Raw genomic sequence first — 22,238 nt, forward strand, 5'->3', positions numbered from 1 at the left:
GAAAACAAACGTGATGGCTCAGGACGCGGACCCCACAAGCATCATCATCAACAACTACGAAATTGAAGTAGTCAGTCAGTTTATGTACCTCGGCTCTACCGTCACCAACAACCTCTCGCTCGATGCTGAGCTCTCAATAACTCTCTCCAGGTTGTCGCAGAGAGTGTGGAACAACAGCATGCTGACCCTGAACTCTAAGATCTCCGTGTACCGTGCCTGCGTGCTAAACACTCTCCTGTACGCCAGTGAAACCTGGAATTTGTACGCCTCACAAGAGAACAGACTGAGCGCCTTTCGCATGCGATGCATCTGACGCATATTCGGGATCACGTGGGGAGATCTAGTAACAAACAACGAGATGCTTGAACGTACCAAGATTCCCAGCATAGTCACACTCCTCCGCCAACGTCTCATCAGATGGCTGGGCCATGTACGTCGGATGGATGACGGATGGATCCCCAAAGACATTTGAAACTTGCTTCTGGCAAAAGTTCGATCGGATTGCCACATCTCCGCTTCAAGGATGTCTGCAAGCGCGACATGAAAACACTTCACATCGATGTCAATACCTGGGAAGAGCTTACTCTAGACAGGTCCAGCTGGCGACATGCTCTGATCACTAGTCTGAAAGCCGGCGAGGACGAGCTACGCTTGCTAGCTCGTGAAAAGCGATCGCAGAGGAAGAAGAAGCAGTTCCAACCCACACCAGACTCAACCTTCAAGTGCAGCAAGGACTGCCACTCCTGTATTGGGCTACATAGCCACAGCAGACGCTGTAAAACCACCAACCAGGACATCTCTCATGGGCGCACTTCCATCGTCTCTCGAGACTAGCGGATGCCATCCAACCTGTAACCAGCCCACCCTAACACAGATCTTTCGCTGACGATTCTACATTACATTCATCTGGTTAATATATGGGCTCCATTAAACATAAACTTCAAATCGACCTCAATAATATATCAGTTTGGTGTCAGCAAAACAAAAAGCGTATTAATTTAATGACTCTAAAATGAAATGTATGACATGGTCAAATGTGTTATCCTCCTTAAAGAAAGTAAATTATTATTATTATTATTATTATTATTATTATTATTATTATTATTATTCTCTCCCAAAAAATTGAAATCTTAAAGAACGATAGTAATCTCCGTAGTTCAGACTTGCAGTCTGGGCTCTAGTTTCAACCCTGATACGGTTGTTTGGCTTGTTCAGTTTTTGGTTAACTTCGATGGTGTAGAACAATTAGTACAGATTATACTTAGCGACACCGACATTTTGAAAATAAGACTTGCTTTCTGCATTACGTAGTACACACAATGTTCAGACGATTGATTTGCTTTTGATCGTGTCTGTCATATTTTTAGGCAGAACGGGATTTGTGGCCAACACATCATTTGTTAGCTATTCTAGGACAAATAGGGCACCTATTCTTCGTGGTTTTATCCCCCTTGCTTTCTAAACCTTCGATTTAATGTGTGGACTCGGCCACGTTATATGTGTCACGCTGATCAATTCTGCAGTTTCGTTAAATTGCGTGTCTCCTGCGTGACGGACAATTTACAGGAAATTACCTTAGAGTACATGCATGTGTTCTTGTTTATCCAAAGCTACCGGTATCCACTAGGATTCTTCCTTTCTAGCTTGATTTTGGTATCTAATGTAAAATATATGTATGTATGTATGTATGTATGTATGTATGTATGTATGTATGTATGTATGCATGTATGTATGTATGCATGCATGTATGCATATACGTATGTATATATGTATGTATGTATGTATGTATGTATGTATGTATGTATGTATGAGTGAGTGTGTATATAAGTATGTATGTATGTAAGTATGTATGTATGCATGTATGTACGTATGTACGTACGTACGTACGTATGTATGTATGTATGTATGTATGTGTGTATGAGTGAGTGTGTATATAAGTATGTATGTATGTATGTATGTATGTATGTATGAGTGTGCATATAAGTATGTATGTATGTAAGTATGTATGTATGTATGTACGTATGTACGTACGTACGTACGTATGTATGTATATATGTACGTATGTATGTATTCATGTATGCATGAGCGTGTGTGTGTATGTATGTATGTATGTATGCATGCATGCATGTATGCATGTATGTATGAGTATGTATGTATGTATGTATGTATGAGCGTGTGTGGGGGGGTATGTATGCATGTATGTATGTATGCATGTATGTATGAGCGTGTGTGTGTATGTATGTATGCATGAATGCATGTATGTATGAGCGTGTGTGTGTATGTGTGCATGTATGTATGTATGTATGTATGTAATAATCTGTAAATCTTACAGTGGTGTTTTCGAGGCTTGTGCGTAGACGCATCGTCATCCACTACAACTACACCTGATGGGTCAACGACCACCACTGATGGGTCAACAACCACCACTGTTGCAACAACAACAACCATCTGCACCATTACCGTCCGTTGCATATACTTTGGATCAAGATTTGTTGGAAATGGATGCTGCACGAACGTAATTCACACGAACTGCTGCATTCCGACGTCGACACGTCGAATATGCACTGTACAACGTAATTGTTAAACTAATTGCTGATCTATATTCTGCAAGCTCAGATTAACCACAAACGTGTACATTAATCTCTAGAAAGCCTGATATGATTGCGTACTATATGATTTAACCAGCTGCTAATATCCAGTGTGACATACTTTTTTCATCCTCTTGTTATTTAATTAATACGCTTGCTAACAAATGTAAAGCTTTAAGATTAATGTACGTTTCATTTACTTCATATATTCAGTTTACTCGACAAAACCAAATACAGAAATTATGGAACCAGTCTTAGATAGGTGTCGCTGTACTGTTGAGACTCGACAACAAAATTCACAAAGAGTGAGATACAAACCTTGCATCTCACGGATTTTTAGATCCATAACATTGTACTTATTTAGAACAGATTACTTTTTTATAATATGGATGTTGAAAAATAACTTTAACATTTTATTTCCCCATTCGGTTTACCTTCAACAGCCATAATCACATGAATTAATTAGTCTCATCGGAATTTAATTTGAACGTAATTATGTTAGTGATATAGATCCTTGACACGGATCCTATGTCATTTTAATGTAAAATTGTTCATCATTTATGCCACAAATATTTTAAGTAATTTTCATTTCTTGTATTAAAATTTACAACTTTAATATTGATGATTCTTGTACCTCTTTTGTTCATATTCTAATAGTATATATAGTTTTAAATGTGTTCCTCTAGCACAGTGTAACAATATCGAGTTAGTGATCCCCCCGACCCATACAGACACCCCTCCGATTCATACAAATTATATTAACAATTTTGACAATCCTCATTTGCCTTGTGCTAGTTTTTGCACGATATATGATACAATTTATGGAATATGTATACACTTTATGGACTATGCATACAATTTATGGACTAAATGAGTTTCTTTATGTTCTGAAAATGCTCAAGTTAGGCGTACTTTTTTATAAATAGAGTTCCATGTGTTCGGAATTAATGCTAATAATTAGATGAGAAAATGTAATACAATACACATAGCAATACAAATTTCTACCTTTTCAATTTGTTTTTTATGTAACGAATATATTACTGTGTTGGCATTGTCAACGTGCAGCTAGGTTAGTGGTATTATCGAATATATTACTACTGTTTTACAGATTGTAAATACAGTTTTGTTATTAACTGGATAATGCAGTGTGATTTATTGGACATATTTCCAAACGGGGACCTTAATTATAGCAGATGGGTTGACGTTTAAGATATGGTTCACCATTTTGTTCAAACAAAGTAATATGAAGACCGAAGAGTGTGGTAATTACACTGTCTTTGAGCTATATTTTATAGCCCGGAACGCTGTATTATCGCGGTACATAATGTTGCTATCGGTATATATTAAAACCGTTTTGTTGTTACTGCATGGTTACATTTTGTGAAGTTTCTGTGACTTTCCCTCTATCTATTCCTATAATAAATGCTCTGTCAATCGAAGCCCGTAAATGTACATTGATGACCCAGATTCAATTACCATGGGGGAACAACTCTATAATATCGCGGTATTTACGTAACTTGGATATGTTAGCACGCACGTATTATAATAAACGTAAATTTGAACTTACCTATAAGAAAGAATGTCCACAATTGCATTGGCTGAATAGAATCCAGTGATTAAATGGAATACACAAATGTAATTATTATTGAAATCCATGAATAAAAATGCAAAAAAGTGTTTAAAAAATTAAATATCTATGAATTTTAAATGCAATGTGGGCAAAGAAATGAACTATGTCGCCTAACAACTGATGTTGCACAAGAAAATGAAAGGTGTGTCCCATGTTGGCAATTATCACACCGTGCCCATTTAACAATCACAAGATTAACACAACCCCTAAGTGCAGGTGGCTGATGCTTGTGACATACACAACAATTTGAAGATTCATCCTCTGATACAGATAAGCTGTCGTGACTGTCCTCAAATATGTTTTCATCACCATCGTCTACATAATATGCAGAAGGACCATGTTGAGGAGAAGAAGGGATTGTAATCATAGGTGATATTTTCGACAAAGAATCGGCTGTAGTACAAGATTTCTTTGAGAAAGTAGGTACTATTCTGATATTCATTATTTCTGTACTTGCTGACTTCACAGTTGATGATTTCCTGACAGTGAAACTTGTGGAATTGTCTAGAACAATTGGTGCTTCTTTGTAAGGTTTTGAAGCTGATGAGTGTTGCATGATGTTGACATTCTTCTTCTTTGCTAGGCTACCAGTAAGGAACGGTGTAACAAAATTTTTTTTGTGGCTTTTGGGCAATTTTTATAATTTTTCTCTTCCTAAATAAATCATGCATGTCTTCATCTTTCTCTGATGTTTTGGCATTCATAACAACATCTTTATCATAATCCTGAGTTGCTGCTTGAGCGGTTTCTGTAATTTATTCTTCACCGTGAATGGCATCATTCTCCACGTGGTAAATGGTTGATGGTGCTAACTGGGAATCCAAAATTTTCTTATTTGAGAATGGATAAATTCCCGATTTACCAAAAGCAGAAATTAAAGTTTCAGGAGACATTGCCTTCAAGTAGGGTTTGCAAATAAATTTTGCAATGTCATATCTTGTTACTTGTTGTCCTGGGTTCTTCTGCAGGAATAGCTGACATTCACTGTTGTACATTGATTGAAGAGTCCAAAAATACCAATGTCCAGAGGCTGGATGATTTGACTTGTATGAGGTGGCAGTACAAAAAGAATGACATTGTTTTTATTTGCCCAGGCTAGAAGTGTTAAAGATATATGTGATTTATGACCTTCATACAATGAAGGTGGGCTGTGAGTTATTTCCATCAGCTATTCCACTATGCTTTGCAAAGTGTTTGGTGATGTAATTATGAAATATGATTGAGTTTGACCAACCACTATCTGACATCTCACCAACAGATCCTGGAGGAGCACCGTCTAACAACTGAGTATTCCACTTCTTCCCAGGGAAGACAAAGTATGTTGGGATGTGGTTTCTAAGTGCATTGCCACACCCAAATGATGGTTACATTTTGTGATCTTGTTGATGCCACTGCTTGTGCCTGATTATCCTTGCCACCTACAACTCTTGGAGGTGAATGCTCAGTACTGATTCCAGTTTCATCAATATTAAATATTTAATCTGACCTTTCTCTTAAATTGTTGACTGTAAGGATGGTTGATAGCGCCTTATAATAGCGGTTCAGTAATCCCTTGAAGCACATTTTGCTCGCATGATAGATAGCTTCTGTGGCTTGGCAAGTTTTAAATCTGGCCACCTGCACATAAGCCCATAAAACCAGCAATCACTCAGTGGTCGTTTACTTGGATCTTTTTTTCCACAAGACACTGCATAGTCTGCTGCAAGGTACTGCACATCTGCCTTTGTATATCCATATCCGATATCAGCCATATACTTGAGATGATCTACCAGTTGATGCTCTTCATTATCACGGAAGATTCTCTCTGAACCTGGCTTGTCATCAAAGGATACATGTCCTCTAGTCCAGTCTCTGAAGGTTGACTCTGGAACACCAAACTGCCTAGCTGCATGATAAACAGACAGGCCTGCAAGATCATTGTTTACGTTTTGCCCATTTTGGTCCTTATTGGCTACCATATAATCTAATTCCATGTGCAGCCTTGATATGGCTGGTATGTCACCACCGGTATATAACCTATAATTATTAAAGTGCACACGACACATTTAGTATATTTAGTACTCAAGACCGAAGTAGATATTAAAATTTCGATAGTACTTTTGTATATAGTGATCCATGAAATTGCATGCACCTTAACATATAGTGCGTTTCCGGGTTTTTCAAGGTATACTTACTAAAAATGTTGACATTTTGATGAAATTGTGTTCTAACCGATCTGCGTAACCTCTTTTCGTCAATTTTACTAAGGTAAACAGCCGCTAGGCGTAGCGTGTGCAAAATTACTATGGAAATCCCGGTTGCCGCGATAATATAGAGCCCGCGATAATACAGCGTTTGACTATACCTGAATTCGTAAAAAACAAATATAACTTTTTAAGGCATAGTTCATTTATTATTCAGCACCACCGTATCCGAGTACAATATCATTCAGATGTATCGTTACTGAGGCTTGCGTTTTTCTGAGATGGGGAATAGTATGACACTATTTTCTAATCATTTCATGAACTTTGAATACTTTTCGTTGATTGTAACATAGAGTCGAGTTATTTTAATTGGCTCTTTTATTGCTCACTATGACAACAGTTTCCTTTGCAGGTTCTAAAGAAAGTGTTCGGTCTAAAAAGTGCATACATTTTAACTGTCAAAATTCATATTTAATTTTAACCTTTTGTATGCAGAATGGCAACATAAAAACGTACTTTTGTTTTCTAGATAAGAAATTTGTATAGCAGTGTCTGTCAGTTTTGACTCATGTGTTCACTTTGGTTGCTACATCCAACATTGAACCAATGTCAAACTAAAAATCGCACTAAATCACGGACAGTTGAAAACATGCACTAGTAAATCTGTGGCTTTATAGGTCAACGCTGTGTATAGTCTCTTGGAAGCATACACCTGACCTACATCATTATGTAATGGGGCGATTTTAAAATCCTGATTTGTGACTTTATTCGTATACTGACTGTAAAATATAATTCTGATAAAAGTAACACTAGTCAATTGCAGTGGTTTGCACACAAATTATCTCTAACAACGACATACAAAGTGTATCCAGTTATATATGATCACGTGACCATTGTCAAATTATCGGCGGTTCAGAGCCAAAATTTTATAAGAATGCTGTTTCAGTTTGGGACTCAGGTGTTAAAATCGAAAGCACGACATTTAGAAATTGAAATAATTTTGCAAGAAAAGAGTCACGAACGATATCTTTTAGTCTTTTATCCAAAAGTTCGTAGCTACGTTGCATTTACTCCAAATGGTAAACAGGTCAGTTATATAAAGTTTTCTTCGAATACACTTTCTTAGACCTGCAAAAAATTTCGAGAAGGGTAAAGTAAAAAAGTCCACTACAAATAACCCAGAGTCGATATTCCCGAAAAGTATTTATAGTTTCTAGGAGACGGATAATGTGACACAATGCAGGTTTGGTTTTGTTGCGTTTAATGCCATTTTAGCACGTGATAGACTATATATGGCGGTCAGTATATTTAGTGGAGGAACGACCCGGATAGAACCTAGGACGAACCAAGGACCCGTAGTTGGCTACAGGTAAGCTTTCTCACATACTCACTCTGGTCAAGTCTAAACGCGAACTCAAGCGGAGAGAGATTGTTTGAGTGATTGGTCTGTAAAAAGGAGTTTCTTAAACTACTTGTCAATCCATGCGAACCACCCACATCCCCAATCTCCGAAAAAGGATAGTATCTATATCTTTAATACTATTGTTACGATTCAAAGTCTCAAACTAAGCAACAGAAAAGAACGACAACCAGCAGGTTTTGTAAGATTCAAGAAATAATGAACTTCCCTTGAATGCCAAAATGAAAATTTATAAAGAACATATAGTATTTTGAATTATATCCCAAGCAGCAGGGAGGGTGAACATACAATTTTATAAAATAAAACTTCCTACCAAAAAAATGAAAATACAAGGCCAATAACGTCAAACCCAGGCCTCTAACCGACCGAAATTTTCTCTAATTGTGTTAGCTCATTTTGTTCCTTTATATTTGTCGCTCGTATTTTCAAACTTTTATTCGTGTTTGTTTACCCACCCGGACACGCATTGTTGGTCGTCACCCTCCCAGACGCTGTTTCGTAACCAAGACCTACACGATATCGCGACCGAGGATCACGTACATTTATCGTGATAAATCTTTGTGGGGTAACCGCTCCAGGGACCTAATGGTTAGAGCGTCCGCCTCGGATGCGGGAGGTCGTGGAATCGATCCCCGGCTGAGTCATAGCAAAGACTTACAAAAATGGTACTAACAGCTGCCTCGCTTGGCGCTCAGCATTAAGAGACTAGTGTTAGGACTGGTCGGCCTGATGTCAGGATAATTTGACTAGGTGGGACATCATGCTACATATCTGAGGCATAATGCCCCAGTGCTAGACATCACTATAAAGTGCCACACTGCAGACATCGTAGTGATATGACAAATTGTTAAAGCTACTTTAAAAATCTAAATCACACACACACACACACGCACGCACGCACACACACACTGTGTGGTGTAGCTGCGCACGTGAAAAGAAGTTTTTGAACTTAATCATACCCATATCCCCTGAACACCAAGTCTGATGAATATTTCTCAGAGTATGTGTATCTCATTATCTAATTAAGCAACAATTGCGTCTTACCATGCCCAGATGGACCTATGATAATTGCTCTGATAGAATTTGGTAGCGTTTGATGATGTTTGAATGGCTGTTGCTTTCGTGTCGCTGAGAAATTAATGATATCCATGTAGTAAAAAGATAATAAATAATATGAATTTACCATGTTTTAGATGCAGAGCATCCATCCATACAAGTGTATTAACAACAATAGTAACAAAAAATAAAAAGCGTGGTCTTACAGATAAGTGTGTGAATTGTGGTACCAAAAAGATACAACATTATCTCCCTTAACAAGTCAAGGAAAACAGGTGGTCATATCGCTGCTTCATTAGAAAAATTACCAGGAGCTCCATGGGCTAATTATCCAGGAGTAAAACATCTTCCTGGATATAATGTTGTAGTCCTGGAACCCAACTTGATATCCGACTTGACAAGAAAGATCAACCAAAACCTAGAGAGTATCCAATAAATGCGATTGATCAAGCATGTCACGTTCATGATGAAGGGTATAACGACATATTGCAGATGTGAAACTGATTCACTCGTTAAATTCCATAAGAAATAAATCTCTCAGAGAAAAACATTCTAGCTTCCTAGTATAATCTGCGACGAAAGGCAAACTAGTATTAGGGGCCGACAAGTAATCAACTGATTATTATTATAATGAAATAGATTTATTATAGTCCAAATGGATATTGGAGGGGTAGAGCAGCGATTAGTACACATACTGATGCAGCAAATGTCACACGTTCTGTAGCTGCTAATGGATTAGCATGACAGACAATATGGCAAATTTACCTACCACCACCTAGAAAAACTCAGTACGCAACTTTTGATATCAGCACTCCCAATGAAGTTCATCAAGCAGATATTTTGTTTTTACCACACGATACCATACAAATTGGTAGACGTCAATCAATCACATACAAATACACATTGACTGTCGTTGTCGTTGCAAGTAGATATAAAGAAGCAGAACTAATATGAACTAAAAGAGCAACTGAAGTAGCATCTGCTTTTGAACGAATTTATCAACGGAGATCCGGACCACAAGGTGGTCTACAATAGCCTCAGTTGCTACAGTTTGATATTGGCAATGAATTTCTTGGTTCAGTATCATCTCTGATGCAAAATCGTTACGTCAAAATCTGACGAGGGCATACCGCAGTTCGTCGCTTCGGGCAATTATTGAACGATTTAAACGAACACTTGCTGCGCGATTTTTTTGGATATCAGTATGAGAAGGAAACAATTCAGAAAGACATGAGATCTCGTGAATGGGTTGCAAACCTACTAAGTGTAATAGCTACTTTAAATATTAAGTTACTCGTGCAATTTATATGAAACCCAACAATGCAATCACAAATCAAACTTATACCAATACATCGACATGACTCCTTCTGAAAACAACCAGTACTAGGTAATGTAACTGTACGATATTTATATGAACCTGGTGCACTTGAAGGTGGCAAAAAAGGGCAACTGATCCTATTTGAAGTGTGACGACGCATACATTGCTGAGCATGGTAAGATCCATGGGTAGACCTGCAATCTACAGATTAGATTCAGCTGCTCCTCAGCATGGATTTGTTCGTGAACAATTAGAAGTAATTCCTGAGGATACACAATTACCACCGCGTACACTTTTGTGAACTGGCGTCTTTACGTCGATTACATTCAAGAAAACTCAGTATCATATTTTCGCTTGTGTGACCAAGACTACTATTAATTCTATCTACGGTAAACTGTCTTGGATTATTATTGGAATATTGCCACAACTTTACTGTGTTACAGCTAGCACAATGATTATTCTGTCTTTGTTTTAGTGTCATGATAAATTCAACATCGAGATCAAAGTCGCGCTAATTTGTTTTTGTCACACTGTTTATAACTATTGTTTTTCTTACTACATCATAGTTGATTTCCTGGGTTTGATTATTTTTTATCTGAAGTCTACGACAACCCTCCAAAGCTGAGATATTCCTCTGACTCGAGACAATGCGAGATAAACTAAATTTGACCATCAGTTATTTCTTGATAATGATCAGCAAATGTTTTTAACCATACATGTTGAGACAATCCAACAAAAAGGTGCGGTTGACAATGATCACCACACATTATCAGATCAGTACTTTTTGTAAACAACGATTCAAGAAATATGTTTAATGTCTCCAGCGACACTGAATATATTTCATCCTAGATAATAATCTTTGGAATATATTTTTCTCCCATTCGTTCAGGAGTCCATGTATCTCCTTTCCACTGGAAGAAGCTGTGATAAGTATGAGATTTAACTTGTTTGTTCATTTCTGGCGAGTCTATGTGTAGGGGTTAACACAATTATATCATGTCCACAAAATGATTCGATCACACATGTTGTTTTATCAGAACCCCCCGATCCATGAATATAAACAGCATTATCTCTGGTCACACGATAATTTACAGATGGTACAGATTACAATTCTGATATTTAATTATTTTTCTAATAATTATCCTTAATAGCAACGTCGGGAGATTTAGAATAACTAAGTATCTTTTCTTGTTTTATTCTCCATTCACCCCATGATGCATCAGCGCCTATATGTAGTTGTTCTAGCAATGTTATACTTTTTATTAATATAAAATAAATCTGTGGCGACTCTAACAGCGCCATCAGGAAATTTATTTATCGTCGATAATAAATTTATCGAAACGTAGGGGAGTTTTGATGATTTTAAATGAGTAAACTGCGATGACTCACCATCAGTGTGATCTCTCTTGGACTTTGATGTTTAGGGACAGGTACGTTGTTTGCAGCTGAAACTGCACCTAAAGACGAAGAAGAGGGTGTCATCGCTTGTGGAGAAGTTTCTTGAGACGATTTATATTTTTCATCAAATTAGGAAAAACGGATGACAATTCAGACTTGGCTGTCATAACTAGCAACGGTGATGTGGAAGAATCTGAGACTACTGGAGACACGTTCACTGCCACAGGTCTTGGCTTGGGAATATAAAGTTTTGTCTGGACCGCAATGCCTCTCTTGCGGGTCGAAGCTGTTTTCTTGGGATTTTTCTTGGGACTTTTCCTTCTCTGGGGCTGTAGCCTGGTCTTGACACCACCACTGCTCTTTTTCTTCTTGGTACGTTTGAGTGGATGAGTTGTGTTTTTCTTGGGAGTAGCTGCTGAGGCCTTTGGATCCCATTTTAAGAAGGAGCGAATGATAACATTTCCTAAAGAACTTCTACCTCCAGGTTTCAAATTGATATGCTTTTTGGTTTGAGTATCAATTTGTGGATCTGCCAGGTGCGTCAAGGCTACTTTGTTTCTGTCAAAAAGCGTTTGGTTTGATGATGGATGTGAATGATGCCTTGAAGTAACTAACGTGATATTACTGTAAACCAAGACTTCTCTGAGACTGGCTTCTAAGACACGAGCACGTATATGTGGAACACAAACAAGACAAGAGTTTTTATACATTTTCATGACAAATTTATTCGAACAAATTTAAAATTGAACACGAAAGACAACAATACATAAGAGCCAAATGGCGGAGTACATCGATAAGATATATTTGAAACCAATCAAAGTGGAATATAAACAAGACACTGTACAACATGGGCGACGAATGGTGTGGTTCCCTAGGGACATAAGGTAATGTTTGTGGAGTCTCTACACTCGGCATAGTCACACAGATGTGCTGCCGGAATGGCATTTCGGGGTTGCCGATGTCAATGACGACCCTGTCCTGCATGTTGTGGTTATCCTCGATTGCGGGTTCTTCTTATTGCTCTGTGGTTAACACGGGTTTAAAGGTTACATTTTTCACTGGACGTTTGAATTAAATTCAAACGTCCAGTTTTATGAACACAACTATTTGGTATAATGAGCCACTTCTTTCGTCCACGCGTCAAACTCAAGACGTTTCCAGTCAATTAAATCTTGACAGTGAGGCTGTAAGTTACAGGCTAAACACACCTCTTCGTAAACATCCCCAGAAACTAAACGTTGACGAATCTTTTTCTCCCGTAGAGGTATATAAGTATCCAGATGAATGCGCAAGGATTTTAATATAATTAGTTTCTAGAGTACAGTTAAAGGAACCACATTTGTGTTTGGTAGGTACTGCTCATAAATATTCCACAAGGAATCGGTTGGTAAACGAAATCCCAGAAAGGAAGTCACATAGACACACACCACACGACGACCCCAATTCAATGGAAACAGTTATTGTAAAAATGTTGTTGGTAATCCTCCACAGTCTGATTCGTGTCTTTGACTGCCTTCCACGGAATGTGTTGTATCACTACTGATAAAAGTCGTGTCATGGTAGCAAACTTGCATACCCGTTTTTATTGACGGTAATACATGCACTATTCGCATAGAACTGATCGTAATCCAGTCGTGAATATAAATTGTTTAGTCACTAACTTGCACACCAAGCGTTTCCTCTTCACCAATATTAAGTTGGTGCAAAAGAGAATGGTAATCCTGTGAACGTTCCTTTGGAATCCGTTGTAGTAACGACACATTGTAAGTAGAATGAGTAGCATCCAAAGCCTTCTGGCACTCGGTCAGTTTATCATTGTCTGACCACTGGAACGCTTTTATCAGAATCAATCCTCGTATAGCATTGAGGTACAAGAAGTTCAAACCACGGTGACGTAAAGGCAGCAATTGCTCTTTGCGTTTCATTTGTATTTTGACAAACTCTTAATAAATGCGGTCTTTCAGTTCCAGAGGTAGATTCTGAATGTACTCTTCTAAACTAGGCATTCGTAGCAATGTCTTTTTTTGAGGTAATAAATGTACTTTGTGAACAGAACAGGTTTAATTTCAGTTGCGTACCAAATTTGTCGAGCCACTAACTCACACACGATGTGTTGCTCAGAAGTCTCCTTTTGAAATAATATTAAAAAGATTTTGGTAATCCTCTAACCCTTCCGTTGGAATCAGGTATATTATGAATTACCTTGTATGTAGACTGGGTAGGATCCAAAGCTTTCTGATGTGATTCATCATGAATGTGTGACCATTGGAACACTTTGAAATGAATTAATCCACTTATACCATTCAGGTACCCGTGGTTCAAACATCGGTGACGTAAAGGAAGTAATTGTTCTTTGCATTTCATTTGTACTTTGACAAAATATTGGTAAATGCGTTGTGTCAACTCCACAGGCAAACCACGAATGTTTTCTTGTAAAGTATCCATGAAGGGATTACTTCGGCCCCACTAAACGTCGGTAGTGACAGGGCGTAGAACATCGATCATGTTCCAAGTAAGTTTAATCTATCTGATCCCACTCGCGAAATGACACACCGCAACTGACACACTTGACTTTATCGCCCTCACCCAAGTAGATAAATCCAACTCTGGCTAATTCTTTGGAGTAGATCTTCCCATATATTTAGGCCACTTTCCTTAGAAGGTTTTGAAACGACTTTCAAAGACTCAGCATTCAGACAAAGGCACAGGGAAGGAATATTCTTCTTTCACAGGCTCATTTCGATGAGGGCACGGTGAAATCAGAAGCAGTTTGCTTAGTCATGGATGACATCCGCAGGGTGGTAGCCGCATGATGTCACGTTGAGAATGAAAACCAGTAAAGACTCCACGTTAACGAGTGGCATTGCTTTCTCATCCGTCTTGTTGGACACGCGCAGCAAACATTTCCATGGTAGATGTAGTAGTAGCAGTAATAGTCATAGCGAAATGCCCATGATGTCGACTTGAACCGCTGAAGTCGCAGCGTACATCCCAGCAATCGCATGGCACAGCATCGCACCTCACTTGCGAATTACTGAACTTGAATTGTGTCTGTCTGAAAGGATTCATGTTTCTCGCTTGGAAATTGTGGTCACAATGAACTATCGGTCTTGGATCTTTTACCTTTATATATGCTGAAGAATATTAGCGTGTCTGTACGGTAAAATGAAGTGGTTAGGAACGCGTGCTCGTTTCTGGTACACGATTTGATACACTTTTTCTAAGGGTCGACTGACGATTTGATGAGAGGCTAAACATACAGTCTAGTGCGATTTGTAGGTGGTCACGTTAAAATATTGATCCTCTGCAGATTGTAAGACTTGTTTAGATACGACAAAGTTCACCACTTTACTGGTGCGATGAATTAGAGTCAATTCTTTCACTTTACATTCGGTGTGCACCTCTCCTTGTTGGTCCCGGTATTCGTAGCCATAATTTGTAAGGACCGCTGAAAGCAAAACTTAGAATCTTGTTGGCCGGATGCTCGTCCGTCCAGACTCCTAAACAATCTCCTTTGATTTCAGGGTGACGGTGACCAAGGCGATAGATGTAGATGAAACTGTCCGCATCAAAATGCGGCATGCGATATCCTAACTGGTGTAAGACTTCAAACAATATTAAGCGAGCATCGCCTGTCACGTACGCCGCATGATGACATTTCCAAATTCGTCGGCTTGCACAAAGTCAACTTCTTCTTCGTAATTGACTAAGATCAAGTCTTCGCGAAGGACGTCTACATGTTTCCTGTGTTTGGTTTTGTCGTGAATCATCTGGAAGTAGCGGGAAGGTTCTGACAAAATATCCGTCTTAGGTAAACACTGTCGCTTTACCCACACAAACAATTCAACATCACTTTGGCAAACGATCACCTTCCTTCGTTTTTCTCCACGTGGTCTAAAGTGAGGTCCTCCTGCTCCCAGTATTTCACTTTGAATTTCTTTTGGTCTTCTGGAGTGTGACAGCGGGAAGGATAGATTCGAGGGCTTTTTGTCTCATTTTCAAAAAAGCATACACGTAGTGTGCGAAAAAGCCTTTTTGAGTCTCGTCATCCTTGTGTCACTGTTCTGTCTTGGGAAAATGGTAAATTTCGTATGCTTCTAGCAGTTGGTATCACAGGTCCAGAGCTTTAAACAATTCCACTATGACCCACGTTTATGCCAATGCACGTTCTTCCTGCGTGTGATGACAAGGTTGGTCTTGGTTGCACGTTTCGGTACAAGTACAACACAATAGAAACAATAGTTTTCCATGGTAATGGTTCGGTAAAACGGGATGGTACAAGTCTGTGGGAGGAAAGACTTTGCATTTACTCAATCCTACGTACTGTCGAATGTTGTCCACGTTGATGTGTTCCGTCAGCAGTTGTGGGTGCCCTGAGGAAAGGTGATACTATTTGCACAAGTACGTATACAACGAACACACGTCTAGGTATTTTATTTCCTCTCCTTTGTCCTCGTCAGCGTGGTACATTTGTTTGTCCTCCATACAAGCTGTTCCGCGGGTTCAGAGGCTACATCAGCGTTTAACTGTCCAGGATGCGTTCAAACTCGGGATCGGTTTTCAAACGGTGATCGTACTCGTGTTCCCACATTTCCACCCATTCGTATCCTTGCTGTTCTAACTTTAAGCGGCGCTGACATGTGGCTTCATACAAGTCTTACATGGCACGATGTGAAATCGAATTGTTTTGTGTCAGGTAAGGGGTGTAGGTCGGACATCTGTGAAAAAAGCAACCATTAAATTTGTACAAGATCTTTGGGTTTTCTAAGTCCCACGAATCCACCAAATAATTTTAATGGTCTTTTCGTCACCTCCGTTTCGGGCATGATGGATCCATTTGTCTTCCTTGTTACACAAATAATGTAACCAGTGTAGGGCGTTGACCGAGTAACGGCGTTTTACAAAAATTGGTAGTTTGAGGACGAATGACAGCCAGGGTCTTATCGCGCTGAACTCTTTTGCGGTACACTAAGGAACACGGTTTAGCAATGGTGCAGGCTTTATTCAAAGGATCGATCCCTCCCTGTTCCATGACCAATTCTCTAAATTTTCCATAGCAACAATATCCACGTCGGAACGACAGTACTTTAACATTTCTTGCTGAGATTGGTATCAAGCGTACAAAGATTATCGTTGTTCGTTGCGCATTTTGTCAGGGTCGTAGTAGTGGTCATCAGGCTAATGTGGCAGAACGGCATGTTGATTGGCTTCAGTATTGAAAAAGTATGGAAAATGGTCTTTGTCCATTTCTGTCATTCCAAACGTTTTAGGCATTCGACTCAAAGCCATAGCCAAGTAACTCATTGAATCTTGTCTCACTTAAATCATTATGGCTCCGTTCAGTGTCACTTTAGGACTTTCGGTGTTTCGTTATGTATAGTATTCGAGAAGAAATAATTTTCCATCGTATAACGAGAAATCGTGAGCTATCACCGTGGCAAAGCGATGACATTCTCCATAACGTTCGATGTCCTCTTGACTCCACCTCTCGTCGAAAGGGTCTAAGATTCATTTGGCAAATTCGGTCAGCTTGTTCGGTCCTCGAAATATTTTTTCGCGTCCTTCAGGATCCTTGCTACAGTGATGGCAGTGACAAAATATAAGTTGTTGGGTGAACATCTCGCACGATGGATGAGCCCCCAGAAGTTAGGAATGCATTCAAAATCGAAAACAAATGAAGTTGTCTTTATTCTGGTCATCTTCCTCCTCCTCATCCTCCTGCTGGGGCTGGTATTTTTAAATGTAGCATTCATGTTCCAAGTCCACGACTTGGTGAAAAATGTGGCGTCGTTTCTTTTCTGGACAAATATGTGCCTTGGCATTATTTTTACGTATGACTTGTCCACAAGTGGAGCACAATGTCTTCAGTGTACAATCACTTTTCCGTTGTGAACCTTGTGTATTCAGATGTGAAACTTGTCCTTAGACTGCTGTACGTGTTGAATCTTGTGGATGACTTTTAAAGGTGTCAGTTCAGCCGGTCTGCTAAAGTCGATCGAAACTAGTGACTTCAAACTGTCATGATAAATGGAAAGTGTCAAGCGATCATCTACGTTGTCTTACCTGAAATCTTGAAATTTCACCTTCTACGTGTAGGCTGTGGTTCTAAATTTTCCGGAGGAGCTTTTATCCGTCTCTCGTATGTTGTAATACTTTTCATGTGATAGTGGTTTGGCGTTTTGGCTCAATGACATAATCTTAAAATCGCTTGCATGGATTTGAACCAAGAAAACAGCTAGTGCACGAGGCGATAAGTCACGTTTCTGCCTCATACTTTCTTATATTTTCTCCATGAAATAGTTTCTATCGTTTCAACTTGATTAATAAAGGTCAAATGACTAAATTTTAAACGACATGCTCATAGAGAAGCCGACGGACTATTCACACTCCTTTTGAAAAAAAAAGTCAAGATATTTGCTATATCTGTCAGAAGAAAGGACATTGGGCCACAGAATGTCCACAACGTCAAAGTAAGAAGGGTGTCAAGAGAGACAAAGGTCAAGATAGATGTTATCATTGTCAAGCCAAAGGACAAAGGTATTCAGACCGCCCTAAGAAGAAAAAGAAGAAGAAAAGATCCAAGGAAAAAGAAGAGCATGATGTTTTGTGAAATTTGATTGTAATTGGTACCAGAGAATAGTACAGAAATAAAGCTTAAGTGTCTCTTTGTTTTGTTTTTCATAATAAGGACATAAACTGACGCACGCACAGACGTACATCATGGAGAAAAAAGGGGATTTCAGTTTAACTTGATTCTGGCAAACGTTGAGTAGTCACTCTTTTCGAGACAGTTGATTGACCCTGAACTGGACCGTTGGGTGTTTGTTTTTTTAAACACATTTAGGAACTGGAGACAATGAGCTTTCACTGCCTTATCATTTTGCCATGGCCAAAGTCTTCTTCTAGACCTGCTACTGTCCATGATTTGGTAGAGATCACTAGTGCTGGTATCTTAGGAATAGTTAGGTATTGACTGGATTGGGCTGTTTGGCTTGGGAAACTCTTTTTTCTCTTGGGCCGTATTAAAGAAATCCGATACATTTTATTCATACTCCTTGTTCTGCTTCTTTCTGCCGTTGCAAACATTTCTCCGATTCCTCTTTCTGTCTCTGTCATAAAATCCTCGACGTACGGTAGTAAATGAGAAGGTGACGAAGGTACTGGTACCAGAACAAATTCTTGTGAAGAAGAGAGAAAATCCGCTAAATCAGAATTAAATTTGTTCTCATCTCGAAGTAGGACTGTGTTTGCTTAACTAGCCGCTACAATGCCCCCACTCCTCGTCTCGACGGCTGGTGCACCTCAGATCATTGTCTTGGTAGTTTTCGACATGTTCTACCTCTGTCGCATCGGTTCACTGCACACAGCCGCTAGCGCACCTACATAGGATAAGTGACGTCACACGTAGCTCTCTCTCTTGGTTGGAAAAGAGACTCCACGCTGTGACTGAACTTTGTAATGCGCGTTGGTATTGGTGAAATAAGTCAAAACGTTTCCATCCACCCTTCCACTAGTCACAAGATGTGGACTAACGTCAAATAGCCTACCCTCATATCGTAGATGATGTTCCACCGGGACAATCGCATGTATATCAAATCATCATAGGCTATCACTAATATCACAGATACGGCCATTTGTAAACGAAGGGTCTATGTGGAGAGCAGGGCTGTCTGAATCTACGGACCGGATGTCAGACGAAGTTAGAGGAAAACGAGAATATATGTGCGATGCAGTATATGTGAACTCGATGACATTGAAAATATCCAAAAGGCCCTTTTCAGGACCGATCATATATCTCGAAAAGACGCCTATTCTCTATTACCCAAAACACGTTTTGTTTATTTTTATATGCCTATGTCTGTGTATGTGTATGTCTCTATTGTTTTTGTCCCTTTACCACTCTTGTTGTTAGAAATAACCTATACAATCTCCCTATTGCCCCTAGACAGTCCAATCCTGTTCCATTTACATTGATCTAGACAGTCCCACCTTGTTAGACTTCACCTTTGAGGCTAGACAGTCCTTTTTGAAACCCATAGAAGTCTACGCTTGAAGCTAAGGGACAAACCCCTGCATTTAACATTATAGTATATGAGAGGAAACGGTATCACCCATTGCTACTGACAGAGATAATGGTTATCACGGACACCAGAGTAAAGGCCGAGATAATGGTTATCACTGACACAGTAATAAAGGCAGAGATAATGATTATCACTGACATGAGAGTGAAGGCAGAAATCATGGTTATCACTGACGTAAGACTTAAGCTAGAGTGTTACGTGTTTAGGCTATAAATCACAGTAACAAAAGAAAGATCGAAAACAACAACCCTTGAAAAGTATAGCAAATAATTGATTTACCTGGAAATACAGTGTAAAAATGGAAAATAAGAACTTACGGTTATAAGAATGAAATCCAAATATAATCCAAATATAATACACGAATTAAAATGTAACTCAAAACTGGTCACAAACAAACACTTTTTCCAGTGTCAAAGGTAAAAGCCCAAACTGAGAAATAATTATCTAAACATCACTATTATATCTGACTACTGCGCAATTTCGCATTTGTTCTTCCTCCTTCTCCGATCGTAAATTCATTTGCTCTTTCTGTAGCTGTATTTGTCTTTATTTCTTTCTTGCTTGCGATTGCATTTGGTTTTCTTTCTCTCCTTCCGATTGCATTTGTTTTTCGTTCTCTGTCTCTCTGTCTGTCTCTGTCTGTCTGTCTCTCTCTCTCTATTCTCGCTCTCACATTGTAAGTGTATTTGTTCTTTTTGTAATAACATTTGTACTTTTTCCTTCTCCAGTTTCATTTATTATTTCTCTTTCTCCAATTGCAATTGCAACTGCATTTGCTTTTGTTTTTCTTCTTTATCTTCCTGAAGAATCTAATACAGATCTACTGATCAAAACCAAAGCACTTTTATCCAAAACATTATTTTCTACCAAGGACATGACCACAATATTTGTTAGTTCTTGCTTCATTAAAAAAGCGTTTACCTCAGAAAGATAATATTTTCTGGGAAGTTAAATTAAATCATCTTTTTTTATAAGGTCTAACTGATCCTGGGTAGGACTTAAAAAAAAGATTTCCACTTTTTGATGACATTTTATAAAAACTTGGCCATTTCACTAAAGATTTCAGACACATGGGGAATTCATTTTTTTTTAAAAAGTACAAAAGTTTTCTGAAATATTTTAGTCAAAATTAAAAAATCCAACTACGAGACCCCAATTTTTTATGTTTGGTGTTTAGGTTCTAATAAACAGTAACAAAAGAAAGTGAAAACAACAAGCTTTGAAAAATATAACAAATAATTGATTTCCCTGGAAACACGCTGAAAAAATGAAAAAAATTAGAACTTAGTTTTAAGAATCAAAAAAAAAAAATAATCCAAAAATAATCCACGAATTAAATTTTTGAAATCCTAGTAATGAAAAGTTCTAAGGAATTCAAGTTCGAGTCCCGACGATAAATCCAAAATGGAAGGCTATGACGTTTACTGTAGCCTTTATTTTACGGATGTGTCTACAGTTCAGTGTTGATTCACAAACGATATTTTCGTGTGTGAATTTCCGAATAAAATTAAAAGAAATGTCTTTGTTCAAAAATTTGTATGAGCACTCAAATATTTCCAGGAAAAGAATTTATCTTTTAGAATCCAAATAATTGGTATATAAATTAAACTCCAAACTGGTCACAATCAAACACTTTTCCAGTGCCCAAGCTAAAAGCATAAACTGAGAAATATATCTGTATAGTGTTACCTTTTGCATTGCAATATTCATTAAAAGTCTGAGAAAATAAGAGGCTTTAGAAAGTAAAAAGCAATATACAAAGGCGCTACATAATCCAAAGGATGTGAATGATGCAGTCAAAATTAGTTGATGTTTTAATTTCTCATATTCTCAGAATGTTAACCATCTCTTAAATAGTAGAGTTGGCAATGGCAAAGCGAGTATGAATAATTTTGCAGCTACAGTTAAAACCCATTATAACGCGGTTCATTATAAAGTCCCATGTTTTAATTTACGGTTACCTTTCTATTTAACACCCAAATGCGTGCTATCGGAAAAGTCAATTATTCGTATCCCTAGCAGACTCATATGATCATGAGGTTAGTTAAAACTAACGACATTGAAATTTCAATGCACATTTTCTGTATGGAAGTTTTTCAAAAAATTTGTTAATTCGATCCAGCTTATATTGCTATGTTATTCTTTTGACCCCCGGGCATCGCGTTATAACGGGTTTTACCTGTATGTAATTATACATCAAATGTACAAAGTTGTATATTGTCATACAGCTAGATACATAATGTTTAAAATAAAAATATCAAACTTTGGGATATGATTTGAGTTTGTATGGTGTATACAACTCTATCAGAATTTCATTTTTTTCCTTCTTTGCGAGTCCGTACTGGTATCATGGGTATAAATATATCATAGTGTTTGAAAAAAAGTAAGATAAAAAAAGAGATAATGTTGCTATGCTGCACATTTGTAAGTCTTGAAATATACGTTTCTTTATTTCAATATTTTCCTAATGTTATGTTATATTTCCTTTTTGCATCTGGGTATGATAACTTGACACCTTATGACATTTGCATGCATGGATGTATTGATAGGTATGTATACATACA

This window comes from Sinohyriopsis cumingii, chromosome 7, assembly GCF_028554795.1.
Source record: "Sinohyriopsis cumingii isolate HCF-2022 chromosome 7, ASM2855479v2, whole genome shotgun sequence".
In the NCBI taxonomy this organism is placed as follows: domain Eukaryota; kingdom Metazoa; phylum Mollusca; class Bivalvia; order Unionida; family Unionidae; genus Sinohyriopsis; species Sinohyriopsis cumingii.